Raw genomic sequence first — 21,876 nt, 5'->3', positions numbered from 1 at the left:
AGACCCTCCGTTCGCCCCTATCGTGGTCTGCGGGACCCTCGTTCGGGCCCATTCTCGCCTTCGAGACCCTCTGTTCGGGCTTTTCTGGCCTGCGGGACTCTCCGTTCGGGCCTATTCTTGTGAGCGGGTCTCTATTCGGGCCTATTTTTGCCTAAGGGCTCCTCTATTCGGGCCTATTCTGGCCTGCGGGACTCTCCGTTCGGGCCTATTCTCACCTGGGGAACTCTCCGTTCGGACCTTTCTGACCTTCGGGACTCGGTTCGGGTCTCTTCTTGCCAGCGGGGCTCTTCGTTTGGGCCTATTCTTGCCTGCAGGACTCTGTTCGTGCCTCTTCTTGCCTGCACAGCCCCTCTACTCGGGCCTATTTTTGCCTGCAGGACTCTATCCAGGCCTATTGTTGCCCCCGGAAAACTCCGTTCGGTCCTATTCTGGCTTGTGGGACTCTGTTCGGGCCTATGCTTGCCTGCGGGAATCTCCTTTCAGGGTTATGCTGACCTGTGGGATTCTCAGTTTGGGCGTATTCTCGCCTGCAGGACATCTCTTCGGGCCTATTCTCGCCCGCGGGACCCTCCGTTCGGTCGTTTCTGGCCTGCGGGACTCTCCGTTCGGGCCTAATCTTGCCTGCAGGATTCTGCATTCGGGCTTATTCTTGCTTGCCGGACAGGGTTCGGGCGTCTTGTTGCCTGCACGGCTCCTCTACTCGGGCCTCATTTTGCCTTCGGGACACCGTTCGGGTCTATTCTTGGTCCGGGAATCTCCGTTCGGGCCTATGCTGGCTTGCTGGACTCTGTTCGGGCCTATGCTTGCCTGCGGGAATGACCGTTCGGGCCTATGTTGGCCTGCGGGACTCTCCGTTCGGGCCTTTCTTGCCTGCGGGACTCTCCGTTCGGGACTATTCTCTGGAGCGGTACTTTACTCGGGCCTATTCTTGCCTCAGGGCCTCCTCTATTCTTGCCTATTCTTGCCTCCGGGAATCTCCGTTCTGGCCTGTTCGGGCCTGCGGGACTCTGTTCGGGCCTATGCTTGCCTGCAGGAATCTCTGTTCCGCCCTACTCTGGCCTGCGGGACTCTCCGTTCGGGCGTATTCTGGCCTGCGGGACTCTGATCGGGCCTATTCTTAGTCCGGGAATCTCCGATCGGGAGTACCCTGGCTTGCGGGACTCTGTTCGGGCCTATGCTTGCCTGCAGGAATCTCTGTTCCGGCCTATTCTGGCCTGCAGGACTCTTTTTGGGCCTATGCTTGCCTACGGGAATCTCCGTTCAGGCGTATGCTGGCCTGCGGGTCTCTCTGTTCGGGCCTATTCTTGCCTGCGGGTCTCTCCGTTCGTGCCTATTCTTGCCTGCGGGACTCTCCGTTTGGGCGTATCTTTGCCTGCGGGACTCTGTTCGGGCCTCTTCTTGCCCGCACGGCTCCTCTACTCGGGCCTATTTTTGCCTGTGGGACTCTATTGGGGCCTATTCTTGCGTCCGACAATCTCCGTTCGGGCCTATTCTGGCCTGCGGGACTCTTCGTTCGGGCCTAGGCTTCCCTTTGGCAATCTCCGTTCAGGCGTATGCTGGCCTGCGGGACTCTGTTCGGGCCTTTGGTTGCTTTCGGAAATCCCCGTTCTGGCCTATTCTGGCCTGCGGAATTCTGTTCGGGGCTATTCTTGCTCCGGGAATCTCTGTTCGGGACTATTCTGGCCTGTGGGACTCTGTTCGGGCCCATGCCTGCCTGCGGGGCTCTCTGTTCAGGCCTTTTTCGCCTACGGGACTCTCCGTTCGGGCCTATTCTCTGGAGCGGGACTTTAGTCGGGCCTACTCTTGCCTACGGGGCTCCTCTATTCTTGCCTCTGGGATTCTGTTCGGGCCTATTCTTGTCTGCGGGACTCTCCGTTTGAGCCTATTCTTGCCTGTGGGTTCTCCGTTCAGGGCTACTCTTGCCAGCGGGACTCTGTTCGTGCCTCATCTTGCCTGCATGGCTGCTCTACTCGGGCCTACTCTTGCCTGCGGGACTCTGTTCGGGCCTATCCTTGCTCTGGGAATCTCCGTTCGGGCATACCCTGGCCTGCGGGACTCCGTTCGGGCCTATTCTGGCCTGCGGGACTCTGTTTGGGCCTATGCTTGCCTGCAGGAATCTCTGTTCCGGCCTATTGTGGCCTGCAGCACTCTCCGTTTGGGCCTATTCTGGCCTACGGGACTCTGTTTGGGCCTATGCTTGCCTACGGGAATCTCCGTTCAGGCGTATGCTGGCCTGCGGTGTTCTCAATTTGGGCATATTCTCTCGCCTCCGGGACTTTCCTTTGGGCCTATTCTCGCCTGCGCATCTCTCCGTTCGGGCCTATTCTTGCCTGCGGGACTCTCCGTTCCGGCCTATTCTTGCCTGCGGGTCTCTCCGTTCGGGACAATTCTGACCTGCAAAACTCTCCGTTCGGACCTAATCTAGCCTCTGGGAGTCTCCTTTGGGGTCTCCTGTTGCGTGCGGGGCTGCTCCATTCCAGCCTTTTGTGCTTACGGAGCTCCGATATTCGGTCCTGTTCTAGCATGCGGAGCTCCGCTACTCAGGCCTGATTGTGCGTGCGGGGCTCCGCTACTCGGGCCTGTTGGTGCATGCGGGGCTCCACTACTTGGGCCTGTTCTTGCATGCGGGGCTCCGCTACTCGGGTCTGTTCGTGCTTGCAGGGCTCTGCTACTCGGGCCTGTTCGTGCGTGCGGGGCTCCGCTATTCAGGCCTGATAGTGTGTGCGGGGCTCCTCTATTCAGGCCTGTCCTTCCCTGCGGGACTCTATTCGGGCCTATACTTCCCTGCGGGACTCTGTTCGGGCCTATTCTGGCCTGCGAGACCCTCGGTTCGCCCCTATTGTGGTCTGCGCGACCCTCGTTCGGGCCCATTCTCGCCTTCGAGACCCTCTGTTCGGGCTTTTCTGGCCTGCGGGACTCTCCGTTCGGGCCTATTCTTGGGAGCGGGTCTCTATTCGGGCCTATTTTTGCCTAAGGGCTCCTCTATTCGGGCCTATTCTGGCCTGCGGGACTCTCCGTTCGGGCCTATTCTCACCTGGGGAACTCTCCGTTCGGGCCTTTCTGGCCTTCGGGACTCTGTTCGGGTCTCTTCTTGCCAGCGGGGCTCTTCGTTTGGGCCTATTCTTGCCTGCAGAACTCTGTTCGGGCCTCTTCTTGCCTGCACAGCCCCTCTACTCGGGCCTCTTTTTGCCTGCGGGACTCTGTCCAGGCCTATTGTTGCCCCCGGAAAACTCCGTTCGGTCCTATTCTGGCTTGTGGGACTCTGTTCGGGCCTATGCTTGCCTGCGGGAATCTCCTTTCAGGGTTATGCTGACCTGTGGGATTCTCAGTTTGGGCGTATTCTCGCCTGCAGGACATCTCTTCGGGCCTATTCTCGCCCGCGGGACCCTCCGTTCGGTCGTTTCTGGCCTGCGGGACTCTCCGTTCGGGCCTAATCTTGCCTGCAGGATTCTGCGTTCGGGCTTACTCTTGCTTGCCGGACAGGGTTCGGGCCTCTTCTTGCCTGCACGGCTCCTCTACTCGGGCCTCATTTTGCCTTCGGGACACCGTTCGGGTCTATTCTTGGTCCGGGAATCTCCGTTCGGGCCTATGCTGGCCTGCTGGACTCTGTTCGGGCCTATGCTTGCCTGCGGGAATGACCGTTCGGGCCTATGTTGGCCTGCGGGACTCTCCGTTCGGGCCATTCTGGCCTGCGGGACTCTCCGTTCGGGCCTATTCTCTGGAGCGGGACTTTACTCGGGCCTATTCTTGCCTCCGGGCCTCCTCTATTCTTGCCTATTCTTGCCTCCGGGAATCTCCGTTCTGGCCTGTTCGGGCCTGCGGGACTCTGTTCGGGCCTATGCTTGCCTGCAGGAATCTCTGTTCCGCCCTACTCTGGCCTGCGGGACTCTCCGTTCAGGCCTATTCTGGCCTGCGGGACTCTGTTCGGGCCTATTCTTGTTCCGGGAATCGCCGGTCGGGCGTACCCTGCCTTGCGGGACTCTGTTCGGGCCTATGCTTGCCTGCAGGAATCTCTGTTCTGGCCTATTCTGGCCTGCAGGACTCTCCGTTCGGGCCTATTCTGGCCTGCAGGACTCTGTTTGGGCCTATGCTTGCCTACGGGAATCTCCGTTCAGGCGTATGCTGGCCTGCGGGTCTCTCCGTTCGGGCCTATTCTTGCCTGCGGGACTCTCCGTTTGGGCGTATCCTTGCCTGCGGGACTCTGTTCGGGCCTCTTCTTGCCCGCACGGCTCCTCTACTCGGGCCTATTTTTGCCTGTGGGACTCTATTGGGGCCTATTCTTGCCTCCGACAATCTCCGTTCGGGCCTATTCTGGCCTGCGGGACTCTTCGTTCGGGCCTAGGCTTCCCTTTGGCGATCTCCGTTCAGGCGTATGCTGGCCTGCGGGACTCTGTTCGGGCCTTTGGTTGCTTTCGGAAATCCCCGTTCTGGCCTATTCTGGCCTGCGGAATTCTGTTCGGGGCTATTCTTGCTCCGGGAATCTCTGTTCGGGACTATTCTGGCCTGTGGGACTCTGTTCGGGCCCATGCCTGCCTGCGGGGCTCTCTGTTCAGGCCTTTTTCGCCTACGGGACTCTCCGTTCGGGCCTATTCTCTGGAGCGGGACTTTAGTCGGGCCTACTCTTGCCTACGGGGCTCCTCTATTCTTGCCTCTGGGATTCTGTTCGGGCCTATTCTTGTCTGCGGGACTCTCCGTTTGAGCCTATTCTTGCCTGTGGGTTCTCCGTTCAGGGCTACTCTTGCCAGCGGGACTCTGTTCGTGCCTCATCTTGCCTGCATGGCTGCTCTACTCGGGCCTACTCTTGCCTGCGGGACTCTGTTCGGGCCTATCCTTGCTCTGGGAATCTCCGTTCGGGCATACCCTGGCCTGCGGGACTCCGTTCGGGCCTAATCTGGCCTGCGGGACTCTGTTTGGGCCTATGCTTGCCTGCAGGAATCTCTGTTCCGGCCTATTGTGGCCTGCAGCACTCTCCGTTTGGTCCTATTCTGGCCTACGGGACTCTGTTTGGGCCTATGCTTGCCTACGGGAATCTCCGTTCAGGCGTATGCTGGCCTGCGGTGTTCTCAATTTGGGCATACTCTCTCGCCTCCGGGACTTTCCTTTGGGCCTATTCTCGCCTGCGCATCTCTCCGTTCGGGCCTATTCTTGCCTGCGGGACTCTCCGTTCCGGCCTATTCTTGCCTGCGGGTCTCTCCGTTCGGGACAATTCTGACCTGCAAAACTCTCCGTTCGGACCTAATCTAGCCTCTGGGAGTCTCCTTTGGGGTCTCCTGTTGCGTGCGGGGCTGCTCCATTCCAGCCTTTTGTGCTTACGGAGCTCCGATATTCGGTCCTGTTCTAGCATGCGGAGCTCCGCTACTCAGGCCTGATTGTGCGTGCGGGGCTCCGCTACTCGGGCCTGTTGGTGCATGCGGGGCTCCACTACTTGGGCCTGTTCTTGCATGCGGGGCTCCGCTACTCGGGTCTGTTCGTGCTTGCAGGGTTCTGCTACTCGGGCCTGTTCGTGCGTGCGGGGCTCCGCTATTCAGGCCTGATAGTGTGTGCGGGGCTCCTCTATTCAGGCCTGTCCTTCCCTGCGGGACTCTATTCGGGCCTATACTTCCCTGCGGGACTCTGTTCGGGCCTATTCTGGCCTGCGAGACCCTCGGTTCGCCCCTATTGTGGTCTGCGGGACCCTCGTTCGGGCCCATTCTCGCCTTCGAGACCCTCTGTTCGGGCTTTTCTGGCCTGCGGGCCTCTCCGTTCGGGCCTATTCTTGGGAGCGGGTCTCTATTCAGGCCTATTTTTGCCTAAGGGCTCCTCTATTCGGGCCTATTCTGGCCTGCGGGACTCTCCGTTCGGGCCTATTCTCACCTGGGGAACTCTCCGTTCGGGCCTTTCTGGCCTTCGGGACTCTGTTCGGGTCTCTTCTTGCCAGCGGGGCTCTTCGTTTGGGCCTATTCTTGCCTGCAGAACTCTGTTCGGGCCTCTTCTTGCCTGCACAGCCCCTCTACTCGGGCTTATTTTTGCCTGCGGGACTCTGTCCAGGCCTATTGTTGCCCCCGGAAAACTCCGTTCGGTCCTATTCTGGCTTGTGGGACTCTGTTCGGGCCTATGCTTGCCTGCGGGAATCTCCTTTCAGGGTTATGCTGACCTGTGGGATTCTCAGTTTGGGCGTATTCTCGCCTGCAGGACATCTCTTCGGGCCTATTCTCGCCCGCGGGACCCTCCGTTCGGTCGTTTCTGGCCTGCGGGACTCTCCATTCGGGCCTAATCTTGGGAGCGGGAGCGGGACTCTACTCGGGCCTATTCTTGCCTAGGGGCCTCTTCTATTCGTGCTTATTCTTGCCAGTGGGACTCTGTTCAGGCCCGTTCTTGCCTGCAGGATTCTGCGTTCGGGCTTATTCTTGCTTGCCGGACAGTGTTCGGGCGTCTTCTTGCCTGCACGGCTCCTCTACTCGGGCCTCATTTTGCCTTCGGGACACCGTTCGGGTCTATTCTTGGTCCGGGAATCTCCGTTCGGGCCTATGCTCGCCTGCTGGACTCTGTTCGGGCCTATGCTTGCCTGCGGGAATGACCGTTCGGGCCTATGTTGCCCTGCGGGACTGACCGTTCGGGCCGTTCTGACCTTCGGGACTCTGTTCGGGTCTCTTCTTGCCAGCGGGGCTCTTCGTTTGGGCCTATTCTTGCCTGCAGAACTCTGTTCGGGCCTCTTCTTGCCTGCACAGCCCCTCTACTCGGGCCTATTTTTGCCTGCGGGACTCTGTCCAGGCCTATTGTTGCCCCCGGAAAACTCCGTTCGGTCCTATTCTGGCTTGTGGGACTCTGTTCGGGCCTATGCTTGCCTGCGGGAATCTCCTTTCAGGGTTATGCTGACCTGTGGGATTCTCAGTTTGGGCGTATTCTCGCCTGCAGGACATCTCTTCGGGCCTATTCTCGCCCGCGGGACCCTCCGTTCGGTCGTTTCTGGCCTGCGGGACTCTCCGTTCGAGCCTAATCTTGCCTGCAGGATTCTGCGTTCGGGCTTACTCTTGCTTGTCGGACAGGGTTCGGGCGTCTTCTTGCCTGCACGGCTCCTCTACTCGGGCCTCATTTTGCCTTCGGGACACCGTTCGGGTCTATTCTTGGTCCGGGAATCTCCGTTCGGGCCTATGCTGGCTTGCTGGACTCTGTTCGGGCCTATGCTTGCCTGCGGGAATGACCGTTCGGGCCTATGTTGGCCTGCGGGACTCTCCGTTCGGGCCATTCTGGCCTGCGGGACTCTCCGTTCGGGCCTATTCTCTGGAGCGGGACTTTACTCGGGCCTATTCTTGCCTCCGGGCCTCCTCTATTCTTGCCTATTCTTGCCTCCGGGAATCTCCGTTCTGGCCTGTTCGGGCCTGCGGGACTCTGTTCGGGCCTATGCTTGCCTGCAGGAATCTCTGTTCCGCCCTACTCTGGCCTGCGGGACTCTCCGTTCAGGCCTATTCTGGCCTGCGGGACTCTGTTCGGGCCTATTCTTGCTCCGGGAATCGCCGGTCGGGCGTACCCTGCCTTGCGGGACTCTGTTCGGGCCTATGCTTGCCTGCAGGAATCTCTGTTCTGGCCTATTCTGGCCTGCAGGACTCTGTTTGGGCCTATGCTTGCCTACGGGAATCTCCGTTCAGGCGTATGCTGGCCTGCGGGTCTCTCCATTCGGGCCTATTCTTGCCTGCGGGACTCTCCGTTTGGGCGTATCCTTGCCTGCGGGACTCTGTTCGGGGCTCTTCTTCCCCGCACGGCTCCTCTACTTGGGCCTATTTTTGCCTGTGGGACTCTATTGGGGCCTATTCTTGCCTCCGACAATCTCCGTTCGGGCCTATTCTGGCCTGCGGGACTCTTCGTTCGGGCCTAGGCTTCCCTTTGGCAATCTCCGTTCAGGCGTATGCTGGCCTGCAGGACTCTGTTCGGGCCTTTGGTTGCTTTCGGAAATCCCCGTACTGGCCTATTCTGGCCTGCGGAATTCTGTTGGGGGCTATTCTTGTTCCGGGAATCTCTGTTCGGGACTATTCTGGCCTGTGGGACTCTGTTCGGGCCCATGCCTGCCTGCGGGGCTCTCTGTTCAGGTCTTTTTCGCCTACAAGACTCTCCGTTCGGGCCTATTCTCTGGAGTGGGACTTTAGTCGGGCCTACTCTTGCCTACGGTGCTCCTCTATTCTTGCCTCTGGGATTCTGTTCGGGCCTATTCTTGTCTGCGGGACTCTCCGTTTGAGCCTATTCTTGCCTGTGGGTTCTCCGTTCAGGGCTACTCTTGCCAGCGAGACTCTGTTCGTGCCTCATCTTGCCTGCATGGCTGCTCTACTCGGGCCTACTCTTGCCTGCGGGACTCTGTTCGGGCCTATCCTTGCTCTGGGAAACTCCGTTCGGGCATACCCTGGCCTGCGGGACTCCGTTCGGGCCTATTCTGGCCTGCGGGACTCTGTTTGGGCCTATGCTTGCCTACGGGAATCTCCGTTCAGGCGTATGCTGGCCTGCGGTATTCTCAATTTGGGCATATTCTCTCGCCTCCGGGACTTTCCTTTGGGCCTATTCTCGCCTGTGCAACTCTCCGTTCGGGCCTATTCTTGCCTGCAGGACTCTGTCCAGGCCTATTGTTGCCCCCGGAAAACTCCGTTCGGTCCTATTCTGGCTTGTGGGACTCTGTTCGGGCCTATGCTTGCCTTCGGGAATCTCCTTTCAGGGTTATGCTGACCTGTGGGATTCTCAGTTTGGGCGTATTCTCGCCTGCAGGACATCTCTTCGGGCCTATTCTCGCCCGCGGGACCCTCCGTTCGGTCGTTTCTGGCCTGCGGGACTCTCCGTTCGGGCCTAATCTTGCCTGCAGGATTCTGCGTTCGGGCTTATTCTTGCTTGCCGGACAGGGTTCGGGCGTCTTGTTGCCTGCACGGCTCCTCTACTCGGGCCTCATTTTGCCTTCGGGACACCGTTCGGGTCTATTCTTGGTCCGGGAATCTCCGTTCGGGCCTATGCTGGCCTGCTGGACTCTGTTCGGGCCTATGCTTGCCTGCGGGAATGACCGTTCGGGCCTATGTTGGCCTGCGGGACTCTCCGTTCGGGCCTTTCTTGCCTGCGGGACTCTCCGTTCGGGACTATTCTCTGGAGCGGGACTTTACTCGGGCCTATTCTTGCCTCCGGGCCTCCTCTTTTCTTGCCTATTCTTGCCTCCGGGAATCTCCGTTCTGGCCTGTTCGGGCCTGCGGGACTCTGTTCGGGCCTATGCTTGCCTGCAGGAATCTCTGTTCCGCCCTACTGTGGCCTGCGGGACTCTCCGTTCGGGCGTATTCTGGCCTGCGGGACTCTGATCGGGCCTATTCTTAGTCTGGGAATCTCCGATCGGGAGTACCCTGGCTTGCGGGACTCTGTTCGGGCCTATGCTTGCCTGCAGGAATCTCTGTTCTGGCCTATTCTGGCCTGCAGGACTCTCCGTTCGGGCCTATTCTGGCCTGCAGGACTCTGTTTGGGCCTATGCTTGCCTACGGGAATCTCCGTTCAGGCGTATGCTGGCCTGCGGGTCTCTCCGTTCGGGCCTATTCTTGCCTGCGGGACTCTCCGTTTGGGCGTATCCTTGCCTGCGGGACTCTGTTCGGGCCTCTTCTTGCCCGCACGGCTCCTCTACTCGGGCCTATTTTTGCCTGTGGGACTCTATTGGGGCCTATTCTTGCCTCCGACAATCTCCGTTCGGGCCTATTCTGGCCTGCGGGACTCTTCGTTCGGGCCTAGGCTTCCCTTTGGCGATCTCCGTTCAGGCGTATGCTGGCCTGCGGGACTCTGTTCGGGCCTTTGGTTGCTTTCGGAAATCCCCGTTCTGGCCTATTCTGGCCTGCGGAATTCTGTTCGGGGCTATTCTTGCTCCGGGAATCTCTGTTCGGGACTATTCTGGCCTGTGGGACTCTGTTCGGGCCCATGCCTGCCTGCGGGGCTCTCTGTTCAGGCCTTTTTCGCCTACGGGACTCTCCGTTCGGGCCTATTCTCTGGAGCGGGACTTTAGTCGGGCCTACTCTTGCCTACGGGGCTCCTCTATTCTTGCCTCTGGGATTCTGTTCGGGCCTATTCTTGTCTGCGGGACTCTCCGTTTGAGCCTATTCTTGCCTGTGGGTTCTCCGTTCAGGGCTACTCTTGCCAGCGGGACTCTGTTCGTGCCTCATCTTGCCTGCATGGCTGCTCTACTCGGGCCTACTCTTGCCTGCGGGACTCTGTTCGGGCCTATCCTTGCTCTGGGAATCTCCGTTCGGGCATACCCTGGCCTGCGGGACTCCGTTCGGGCCTATTCTGGCCTGCGGGACTCTGTTTGGGCCTATGCTTGCCTGCAGGAATCTCTGTTCCGGCCTATTGTGGCCTGCAGCACTCTCCGTTTGGGCCTATTCTGGCCTACGGGACTCTGTTTGGGCCTATGCTTGCCTACGGGAATCTCCGTTCAGGCGTATGCTGGCCTGCGGTATTCTCAATTTGGGCATATTCTCTCGCCTCCGGGACTTTCCTTTGGGCCTATTCTCGCCTGCGCATCTCTCCGTTCGGGCCTATTCTTGCCTGCGGGACTCTCCGTTCCGGCCTATTCTTGCCTGCGGGTCTCTCCGTTCGGGACAATTCTGACCTGCAAAACTCTCCGTTCGGACCTAATCTAGCCTCTGGGAGTCTCCTTTGGGGTCTCCTGTTGCGTGCGGGGCTGCTCCATTCCAGCCTTTTGTGCTTACGGAGCTCCGATATTCGGTCCTGTTCTAGCATGCGGAGCTCCGCTACTCAGGCCTGATTGTGCGTGCGGGGCTCCGCTACTCGGGCCTGTTGGTGCATGCGGGGCTCCACTACTTGGGCCTGTTCTTGCATGCGGGGCTCCGGTACTCGGGTCTGTTCGTGCTTGCAGGGCTCTGCTACTCGGGCCTGTTCGTGCGTGTGGGGCTCCGCTATTCAGGCCTGATAGTGTGTGCGGGGCTCCTCTATTCAGGCCTGTCCTTCCCTGCGGGACTCTATTCGGGCCTATACTTCCCTGCGGGACTCTGTTCGGGCCTATTCTGGCCTGCGAGACCCTCGGTTCGCCCGTATTGTGGTCTGCGGGACCCTCGTTCGGGCCCATTCTCGCCTTCGAGACCCTCTGTTCGGGCTTTTCTGGCCTGCGGGACTCTCCGTTCGGGCCTATTCTTGTGAGCGGGTCTCTATTCGGGCCTATTTTTGCCTAAGGGCTCCTCTATTCGGGCCTATTCTGGCCTGCGGGACTCTCCGTTCGGGCCTATTCTCACCTGGGGAACTCTCCGTTCGGGCCTTTCTGGCCTTCGGGACTCTGTTCGGGTCTCTTCTTGCCAGCGGGGCTCTTCGTTTGGGCCTATTCTTGCCTGCAGAACTCTGTTCGGGCCTCTTCTTGCCTGCACAGCCCCTCTACTCGGGCCTCTTTTTGCCTGCGGGACTCTGTCCAGGCCTATTGTTGCCCCCGGAAAACTCCGTTCGGTCCTATTCTGGCTTGTGGGACTCTGTTCGGGCCTATGCTTGCCTGCGGGAATCTCCTTTCAGGGTTATGCTGACCTGTGGGATTCTCAGTTTGGGCGTATTCTCGCCTGCAGGACATCTCTTCGGGCCTATTCTCGCCCGCGGGACCCTCCGTTCGGTCGTTTCTGGCCTGCGGGACTCTCCGTTCGGGCCTAATCTTGCCTGCAGGATTCTGCGTTCGGGCTTACTCTTGCTTGCCGGACAGGGTTCGGGCCTCTTCTTGCCTGCACGGCTCCTCTACTCGGGCCTCATTTTGCCTTCGGGACACCGTTCGGGTCTATTCTTGGTCCGGGAATCTCCGTTCGGGCCTATGCTGGCCTGCTGGACTCTGTTCGGGCCTATGCTTGCCTGCGGGAATGACCGTTCGTTCCTATGTTGGCCTGCGGGACTCTCCGATCAGGCCATTCTGGCCTGCGGGACTCTCCGTTCGGGCCTATTCTCTGGAGCGGGACTTTACTCGGGCCTATTCTTGCCTCCGGGCCTCCTCTATTCTTGCCTATTCTTGCCTCCGGGAATCTCCGTTCTGGCCTGTTCGGGCCTGCGGGACTCTGTTCGGGCCTATGCTTGCCTGCAGGAATCTCTGTTCTGGCCTATTCTGGCCTGCAGGACTCTCCGTTCGGGCCTATTCTGGCCTGCAGGACTCTGTTTGGGCCTATGCTTGCCTACGGGAATCTCCGTTCAGGCGTATGCTGGCCTGCGGGTCTCTCCGTTCGGGCCTATTCTTGCCTGCGGGACTCTCCGTTTGGGCGTATCCTTGCCTGCGGGACTCTGTTCGGGCCTCTTCTTGCCCGCACGGCTCCTCTACTCGGGCCTATTTTTGCCTGTGGGACTCTATTGGGGCCTATTCTTGCCTCCGACAATCTCCGTTCGGGCCTATTCTGGCCTGCGGGACTCTTCGTTCGGGCCTAGGCTTCCCTTTGGCGATCTCCGTTCAGGCGTATGCTGGCCTGCGGGACTCTGTTCGGGCCTTTGGTTGCTTTCGGAAATCCCCGTTCTGGCCTATTCTGGCCTGCGGAATTCTGTTCGGGGCTATTCTTGCTCCGGGAATCTCTGTTCGGGACTATTCTGGCCTGTGGGACTCTGTTCGGGCCCATGCCTGCCTGCGGGGCTCTCTGTTCAGGCCTTTTTCGCCTACGGGACTCTCCGTTCGGGCCTATTCTCTGGAGCGGGACTTTAGTCGGGCCTACTCTTGCCTACGGGGCTCCTCTATTCTTGCCTCTGGGATTCTGTTCGGGCCTATTCTTGTCTGCGGGACTCTCCGTTTGAGCCTATTCTTGCCTGTGGGTTCTCCGTTCAGGGCTACTCTTGCCAGCGGGACTCTGTTCGTGCCTCATCTTGCCTGCATGGCTGCTCTACTCGGGCCTACTCTTGCCTGCGGGACTCTGTTCGGGCCTATCCTTGCTCTGGGAATCTCCGTTCGGGCATACCCTGGCCTGCGGGACTCCGTTCGGGCCTATTCTGGCCTGCGGGACTCTGTTTGGGCCTATGCTTGCCTGCAGGAATCTCTGTTCCGGCCTATTGTGGCCTGCAGCACTCTCCGTTTGGGCCTATTCTGGCCTACGGGACTCTGTTTGGGCCTATGCTTGCCTACGGGAATCTCCGTTCAGGCGTATGCTGGCCTGCGGTGTTCTCAATTTGGGCATATTCTCTCGCCTCCGGGACTTTCCTTTGGGCCTATTCTCGCCTGCGCATCTCTCCGTTCGGGCCTATTCTTGCCTGCGGGACTCTCCGTTCCGGCCTATTCTTGCCTGCGGGTCTCTCCGTTCGGGACAATTCTGACCTGCAAAACTCTCCGTTCGGACCTAATCTAGCCTCTGGGAGTCTCCTTTGGGGTCTCCTGTTGCGTGCGGGGCTGCTCCATTCCAGCCTTTTGTGCTTACGGAGCTCCGATATTCGGTCCTGTTCTAGCATGCGGAGCTCCGCTACTCAGGCCTGATTGTGCGTGCGGGGCTCCGCTACTCGGGCCTGTTGGTGCATGCGGGGCTCCACTACTTGGGCCTGTTCTTGCATGCGGGGCTCCGGTACTCGGGTCTGTTCGTGCTTGCAGGGCTCTGCTACTCGGGCCTGTTCGTGCGTGCGGGGCTCCGCTATTCAGGCCTGATAGTGTGTGCGGGGCTCCTCTATTCAGGCCTGTCCTTCCCTGCGGGACTCTATTCGGGCCTATACTTCCCTGCGGGACTCTGTTCGGGCCTATTCTGGCCTGCGAGACCCTCGGTTCGCCCCTATTGTGGTCTGCGGGACCCTCGTTCGGGCCCATTCTCGCCTTCGAGACCCTCTGTTCGGGCTTTTCTGGCCTGCGGGACTCTCCGTTCGGGCCTATTCTTGGGAGCGGGTCTCTATTCGGGCCTATTTTTGCCTAAGGGCTCCTCTATTCGGGCCTATTCTGGCCTGCGGGACTCTCCGTTCGGGCCTATTCTCACCTGGGGAACTCTCCGTTCGGGCCTTTCTGGCCTTCGGGACTCTGTTCGGGTCTCTTCTTGCCAGCGGGGCTCTTCGTTTGGGCCTATTCTTGCCTGCAGAACTCTGTTCGGGCCTCTTCTTGCCTGCACAGCCCCTCTACTCGGGCCTCTTTTTGCCTGCGGGACTCTGTCCAGGCCTATTGTTGCCCCCGGAAAACTCCGTTCGGTCCTATTCTGGCTTGTGGGACTCTGTTCGGGCCTATGCTTGCCTGCGGGAATCTCCTTTCAGGGTTATGCTGACCTGTGGGATTCTCAGTTTGGGCGTATTCTCGCCTGCAGGACATCTCTTCGGGCCTATTCTCGCCCGCGGGACCCTCCGTTCGGTCGTTTCTGGCCTGCGGGACTCTCCGTTCGGGCCTAATCTTGCCTGCAGGATTCTGCGTTCGGGCTTACTCTTGCTTGCCGGACAGGGTTCGGGCCTCTTCTTGCCTGCACGGCTCCTCTACTCGGGCCTCATTTTGCCTTCGGGACACCGTTCGGGTCTATTCTTGGTCCGGGAATCTCCGTTCGGGCCTATGCTGGCCTGCTGGACTCTGTTCGGGCCTATGCTTGCCTGCGGGAATGACCGTTCGGGCCTATGTTGGCCTGCGGGACTCTCCGTTCGGGCCATTCTGGCCTGCGGGACTCTCCGTTCGGGCCTATTCTCTGGAGCGGGACTTTACTCGGGCCTATTCTTGCCTCCGGGCCTCCTCTATTCTTGCCTATTCTTGCCTCCGGGAATTTCCGTTCTGGCCTGTTCGGGCCTGCGGGACTCTGTTCGGGCCTATGCTTGCCTGCAGGAATCTCTGTTCCGCCCTACTCTGGCCTGCGGGACTCTCCGTTCAGGCCTATTCTGGCCTGCGGGACTCTGTTCGGGCCTATTCTTGTTCCGGGAATCGCCGGTCGGGCGTACCCTGCCTTGCGGGACTCTGTTCGGGCCTATGCTTGCCTGCAGGAATCTCTGTTCTGGCCTATTCTGGCCTGCAGGACTCTCCGTTCGGGCCTATTCTGGCCTGCAGGACTCTGTTTGGGCCTATGCTTGCCTACGGGAATCTCCGTTCAGGCGTATGCTGGCCTGCGGGTCTCTCCGTTCGGGCCTATTCTTGCCTGCGGGACTCTCCGTTTGGGCGTATCCTTGCCTGCGGGACTCTGTTCGGGCCTCTTCTTGCCCGCACGGCTCCTCTACTCGGGCCTATTTTTGCCTGTGGGACTCTATTGGGGCCTATTCTTGCCTCCGACAATCTCCGTTCGGGCCTATTCTGGCCTGCGGGACTCTTCGTTCGGGCCTAGGCTTCCCTTTGGCGATCTCCGTTCAGGCGTATGCTGGCCTGCGGGACTCTGTTCGGGCCTTTGGTTGCTTTCGGAAATCCCCGTTCTGGCCTATTCTGGCCTGCGGAATTCTGTTCGGGGCTATTCTTGCTCCGGGAATCTCTGTTCGGGACTATTCTGGCCTGTGGGACTCTGTTCGGGCCCATGCCTGCCTGCGGGGCTCTCTGTTCAGGCCTTTTTCGCCTACGGGACTCTCCGTTCGGGCCTATTCTCTGGAGCGGGACTTTAGTCGGGCCTACTCTTGCCTACGGGGCTCCTCTATTCTTGCCTCTGGGATTCTGTTCGGGCCTATTCTTGTCTGCGGGACTCTCCGTTTGAGCCTATTCTTGCCTGTGGGTTCTCCGTTCAGGGCTACTCTTGCCAGCGGGACTCTGTTCGTGCCTCATCTTGCCTGCATGGCTGCTCTACTCGGGCCTATTCTTGCCTGCGGGACTGTGTTCGGGCCTATCCTTGCTCTGGGAATCTCCGTTCGGGCATACCCTGGCCTGCGGGACTCCGTTCGGGCCTAATCTGGCCTGCGGGACTCTGTTTGGGCCTATGCTTGCCTGCAGGAATCTCTGTTCCGGCCTATTGTGGCCTGCAGCACTCTCCGTTTGGGCCTATTCTGGCCTACGGGACTCTGTTTGGGCCTATGCTTGCCTACGGGAATCTCCGTTCAGGCGTATGCTGGCCTGCGGTGTTCTCAATTTGGGCATACTCTCTCGCCTCCGGGACTTTCCTTTGGGCCTATTCTCGCCTGCGCATCTCTCCGTTCGGGCCTATTCTTGCCTGCGGGACTCTCCGTTCCGGCCTATTCTTGCCTGCGGGTCTCTCCGTTCGGGACAATTCTGACCTGCAAAACTCTCCGTTCGGACCTAATCTAGCCTCTGGGAGTCTCCTTTGGGGTCTCCTGTTGCGTGCGGGGCTGCTCCATTCCAGCCTTTTGTGCTTACGGAGCTCCGATATTCGGTCCTGTTCTAGCATGCGGAGCTCCGCTACTCAGGCCTGATTGTGCGTGCGGGGCTCCGCTACTCGGGCCTGTTGGTGCATGCGGGGCTCCACTACTTGGGCCTGTTCTTGCATGCGGGGCTCTGCTACTCGGGTCTGTTCGTGCTTGCAGGGCTCTGCTACTCGGGCCTGTTCGTGCGTGCGGGGCTCCGCTATTCAGGCCTGATAGTGTGTGCGGGGCTCCTCTATTCAGGCCTGTCCTTCCCTGCGGGACTCTATTCGGGCCTATACTTCCCTGCGGGACTCTGTTCGGGCCTATTCTGGCCTGCGAGACCCTCGGTTCGCCCCTATTGTGGTCTGCGGGACCCTCGTTCGGGCCCATTCTCGCCTTCGAGACCCTCTGTTCGGGCTTTTCTGGCCTGCGGGACTCTCCGTTCGGGCCTATTCTTGGGAGCGGGTCTCTATTCAGGCCTATTTTTGCCTAAGGGCTCCTCTATTCGGGCCTATTGTGGCCTGCGGGACTCTCCGTTCGGGCCTATTCTCACCTGGTGAACTCTCCGTTCGGGCCTTTCTGGCCTTCGGGACTCTGTTCGGGTCTCTTCTTGCCAGCGGGGCTCTTCGTTTGGGCCTATTCTTGCCTGCAGAACTCTGTTCGGGCCTCTTCTTGCCTGCACAGCCCCTCTACTCGGGCTTATTTTTGCCTGCGGGACTCTGTCCAGGCCTATTGTTGCCCCCGGAAAACTCCGTTCGGTCCTATTCTGGCTTGTGGGACTCTGTTCGGGCCTATGCTTGCCTGCGGGAATCTCCTTTCAGGGTTATGCTGACCTGTGGGATTCTCAGTTTGGGCGTATTCTCGCCTGCAGGACATCTCTTCGGGCCTATTCTCGCCCGCGGGACCCTCCGTTCGGTCGTTTCTGGCCTGCGGGACTCTCCATTCGGGCCTAATCTTGGGAGCGGGAGCGGGACTCTACTCGGGCCTATTCTTGCCTAGGGGCCTCTTCTATTCGTGCTTCTTCTTGCCAGTGGGACTCTGTTCAGGCCCGTTCTTGCCTGCAGGATTCTGCGTTCGGGCTTATTCTTGCTTGCCGGACAGTGTTCGGGCGTCTTCTTGCCTGCACGGCTCCTCTACTCGGGCCTCATTTTGCCTTCGGGACACCGTTCGGGTCTATTCTTGGTCCGGGAATCTCCGTTCGGGCCTATGCTCGCCTGCTGGACTCTGTTCGGGCCTATGCTTGCCTGCGGGAATGACCGTTCGGGCCTATGTTGCCCTGCGGGACTGACCGTTCGGGCCGTTCTGACCTTCGGGACTCTGTTCGGGTCTCTTCTTGCCAGCGGGGCTCTTCGTTTGGGCCTATTCTTGCCTGCAGAACTCTGTTCGGGCCTCTTCTTGCCTGCACAGCCCCTCTACTCGGGCCTATTTTTGCCTGCGGGACTCTGTCCAGGCCTATTGTTGCCCCCGGAAAACTCCGTTCGGTCCTATTCTGGCTTGTGGGACTCTGTTCGGGCCTATGCTTGCCTGCGGGAATCTCCTTTCAGGGTTATGCTGACCTGTGGGATTCTCAGTTTGGGCGTATTCTCGCCTGCAGGACATCTCTTCGGGCCTATTCTCGCCCGCGGGACCCTCCGTTCGGTCGTTTCTGGCCTGCGGGACTCTCCGTTCGAGCCTAATCTTGCCTGCAGGATTCTGCGTTCGGGCTTACTCTTGCTTGTCGGACAGGGTTCGGGCGTCTTCTTGCCTGCACGGCTCCTCTACTCGGGCCTCATTTTGCCTTCGGGACACCGTTCGGGTCTATTCTTGGTCCGGGAATCTCCGTTCGGGCCTATGCTGGCTTGCTGGACTCTGTTCGGGCCTATGCTTGCCTGCGGGAATGACCGTTCGGGCCTATGTTGGCCTGCGGGACTCTCCGTTCGGGCCATTCTGGCCTGCGGGACTCTCCGTTCGGGCCTATTCTCTGGAGCGGGACTTTACTCGGGCCTATTCTTGCCTCCGGGCCTCCTCTATTCTTGCCTATTCTTGCCTCCGGGAATCTCCGTTCTGGCCTGTTCGGGCCTGCGGGACTCTGTTCGGGCCTATGCTTGCCTGCAGGAATCTCTGTTCCGCCCTACTCTGGCCTGCGGGACTCTCCGTTCAGGCCTATTCTGGCCTGCGGGACTCTGTTCGGGCCTATTCTTGCTCCGGGAATCGCCGGTCGGGCGTACCCTGCCTTGCGGGACTCTGTTCGGGCCTATGCTTGCCTGCAGGAATCTCTGTTCTGGCCTATTCTGGCCTGCAGGACTCTGTTTGGGCCTATGCTTGCCTACGGGAATCTCCGTTCAGGCGTATGCTGGCCTGCGGGTCTCTCCATTCGGGCCTATTCTTGCCTGCGGGACTCTCCGTTTGGGCGTATCCTTGCCTGCGGGACTCTGTTCGGGGCTCTTCTTCCCCGCACGGCTCCTCTACTTGGGCCTATTTTTGCCTGTGGGACTCTATTGGGGCCTATTCTTGCCTCCGACAATCTCCGTTCGGGCCTATTCTGGCCTGCGGGACTCTTCGTTCGGGCCTAGGCTTCCCTTTGGCAATCTCCGTTCAGGCGTATGCTGGCCTGCAGGACTCTGTTCGGGCCTTTGGTTGCTTTCGGAAATCCCCGTACTGGCCTATTCTGGCCTGCGGAATTCTGTTGGGGGCTATTCTTGCTCCGGGAATCTCTGTTCGGGACTATTCTGGCCTGTGGGACTCTGTTCGGGCCCATGCCTGCCTGCGGGGCTCTCTGTTCAGGTCTTTTTCGCCTACAGGACTCTCCGTTCGGGCCTATTCTCTGGAGTGGGACTTTAGTCGGGCCTACTCTTGCCTACGGTGCTCCTCTATTCTTGCCTCTGGGATTCTGTTCGGGCCTATTCTTGTCTGCGGGACTCTCCGTTTGAGCCTATTCTTGCCTGTGGGTTCTCCGTTCAGGGCTACTCTTGCCAGCGAGACTCTGTTCGTGCCTCATCTTGCCTGCATGGCTGCTCTACTCGGGCCTACTCTTGCCTGCGGGACTCTGTTCGGGCCTATCCTTGCTCTGGGAAACTCCGTTCGGGCATACCCTGGCCTGCGGGACTCCGTTCGGGCCTATTCTGGCCTGCGGGACTCTGTTTGGGCCTATGCTTGCCTACGGGAATCTCCGTTCAGGCGTATGCTGGCCTGCGGTATTCTCAATTTGGGCATATTCTCTCGCCTCCGGGACTTTCCTTTGGGCCTATTCTCGCCTGTGCAACTCTCCGTTCGGGCCTATTCTTGCCTGCGGGACTCTCCGTTCCGGCCTATTCTTGCCTGCGGGTCTCTCCGTTCGGGACAATTCTGACCTGCAAAACTCTCCGTTCGGACCTAATGTAGCCTCTGGGAGTCTCCTTTCGGTCTCGTGTTGCGTGCGGGGCTGCTCCATTCCAGCCTTTTGTGCTTACGGAGCTCCGATATTCGGTCCTGTTCTAGCATGCGGAGCTCCGCTACTCAGGCCTGATTGTGCGTGCGGGGCTCCGCTACTCGGGCCTGTTGGTGCATGCGGGGCTCCACTACTTGGGCCTGTTCTTGCATGCGGGGCTCCGCTACTCGGGTCTGTTCGTGCTTGCAGGGTTCTGCTACTCGGGCCTGTTCGTGCGTGCGGGGATCCGCTATTCAGGCCTGATAGTGTGTGCAGGGCTCCTCTATTCAGGCCTGTCCTTCCCTGCGGGACTCTATTCGGGCCTATACTTCCCTGCGGGACTCTGTTCGGGCCTATTCTGGCCTGCGAGACCCTCCGTTCGCCCCTATCGTGGTCTGCGGGACCCTCGTTCGGGCCCATTCTCGCCTTCGAGACCCTCTGTTCGGGCTTTTCTGGCCTGCGGGACTCTCCGTTCGGGCCTATTCTTGTGAGCGGGTCTCTATTCGGGCCTATTTTTGCCTAAGGGCTCCTCTATTCGGGCCTATTCTGGCCTGCGGGACTCTCCGTTCGGGCCTATTCTCACCTGGGGAACTCTCCGTTCGGACCTTTCTGACCTTCGGGACTCGGTTCGGGTCTCTTCTTGCCAGCGGGGCTCTTCGTTTGGGCCTATTCTTGCCTGCAGGACTCTGTTCGGGCCTCTTCTTGCCTGCACAGCCCCTCTACTCGGGCCTATTTTTGCCTGCAGGACTCTGTCCAGGCCTATTGTTGCCCCCGGAAAACTCCGTTCGGTCCTATTCTGGCTTGTGGGACTCTGTTCGGGCCTATGCTTGCCTGCGGGAATCTCCTTTCAGGGTTATGCTGACCTGTGGGATTCTCAGTTTGGGCGTATTCTCGCCTGCAGGACATCTCTTCGGGCCTATTCTCGCCCGCGGGACCCTCCGTTCGGTCGTTTCTGGCCTGCGGGACTCTCCGTTCGGGCCTAATCTTGCCTGCAGGATTCTGCGTTCGGGCTTATTCTTGCTTGCCGGACAGGGTTCGGGCGTCTTGTTGCCTGCACGGCTCCTCTACTCGGGCCTCATTTTGCCTTCGGGACACCGTTCGGGTCTATTCTTGGTCCGGGAATCTCCGTTCGGGCCTATGCTGGCCTGCTGGACTCTGTTCGGGCCTATGCTTGCCTGCGGGAATGACCGTTCGGGCCTATGTTGGCCTGCGGGACTCTCCGTTCGGGCCTTTCTTGCCTGCGGGACTCTCCGTTCGGGACTATTCTCTGGAGCGGGACTTTACTCGGGCCTATTCTTGCCTCCGGGCCTCCTCTTTTCTTGCCTATTCTTGCCTCCGGGAATCTCCGTTCTGGCCTGTTCGGGCCTGCGGGACTCTGTTCGGGCCTATGCTTGCCTGCAGGAATCTCTGTTCCGCCCTACTGTGGCCTGCGGGACTCTCCGTTCGGGCGTATTCTGGCCTGCGGGACTCTGATCGGGCCTATTCTTAGTCCGGGAATCTCCGATCGGGAGTACCCTGGCTTGCGGGACTCTGTTCGGGCCTATGCTTGCCTGCAGGAATCTCTGTTCTGGCCTATTCTGGCCTGCAGGACTCTCCGTTCGGGCCTATTCTGGCCTGCAGGACTCTGTTTGGGCCTATGCTTGCCTACGGGAATCTCCGTTCAGGCGTATGCTGGCCTGCGGGTCTCTCCGTTCGGGCCTATTCTTGCCTGCGGGACTCTCCGTTTGGGCGTATCCTTGCCTGCGGGACTCTGTTCGGGCCTCTTCTTGCCCGCACGGCTCCTCTACTCGGGCCTATTTTTGCCTGTGGGACTCTATTGGGGCCTATTCTTGCCTCCGACAATCTCCGTTCGGGCCTATTCTGGCCTGCGGGACTCTTCGTTCGGGCCTAGGCTTCCCTTTGGCGATCTCCGTTCAGGCGTATGCTGGCCTGCGGGACTCTGTTCGGGCCTTTGGTTGCTTTCGGAAATCCCCGTTCTGGCCTATTCTGGCCTGCGGAATTCTGTTCGGGGCTATTCTTGCTCCGGGAATCTCTGTTCGGGACTATTCTGGCCTGTGGGACTCTGTTCGGGCCCATGCCTGCCTGCGGGGCTCTCTGTTCAGGCCTTTTTCGCCTACGGGACTCTCCGTTCGGGCCTATTCTCTGGAGCGGGACTTTAGTCGGGCCTACTCTTGCCTACGGGGCTCCTCTATTCTTGCCTCTGGGATTCTGTTCGGGCCTATTCTTGTCTGCGGGACTCTCCGTTTGAGCCTATTCTTGCCTGTGGGTTCTCCGTTCAGGGCTACTCTTGCCAGCGGGACTCTGTTCGTGCCTCATCTTGCCTGCATGGCTGC

This window comes from Loxodonta africana, assembly GCF_030014295.1.
Source record: "Loxodonta africana isolate mLoxAfr1 chromosome 22 unlocalized genomic scaffold, mLoxAfr1.hap2 SUPER_22_unloc_1, whole genome shotgun sequence".
NCBI lineage: Eukaryota > Metazoa > Chordata > Mammalia > Proboscidea > Elephantidae > Loxodonta > Loxodonta africana.
The sequence above is the reverse complement of the archived record's forward strand: the minus strand, read 5'-3'. Positions refer to the sequence as shown.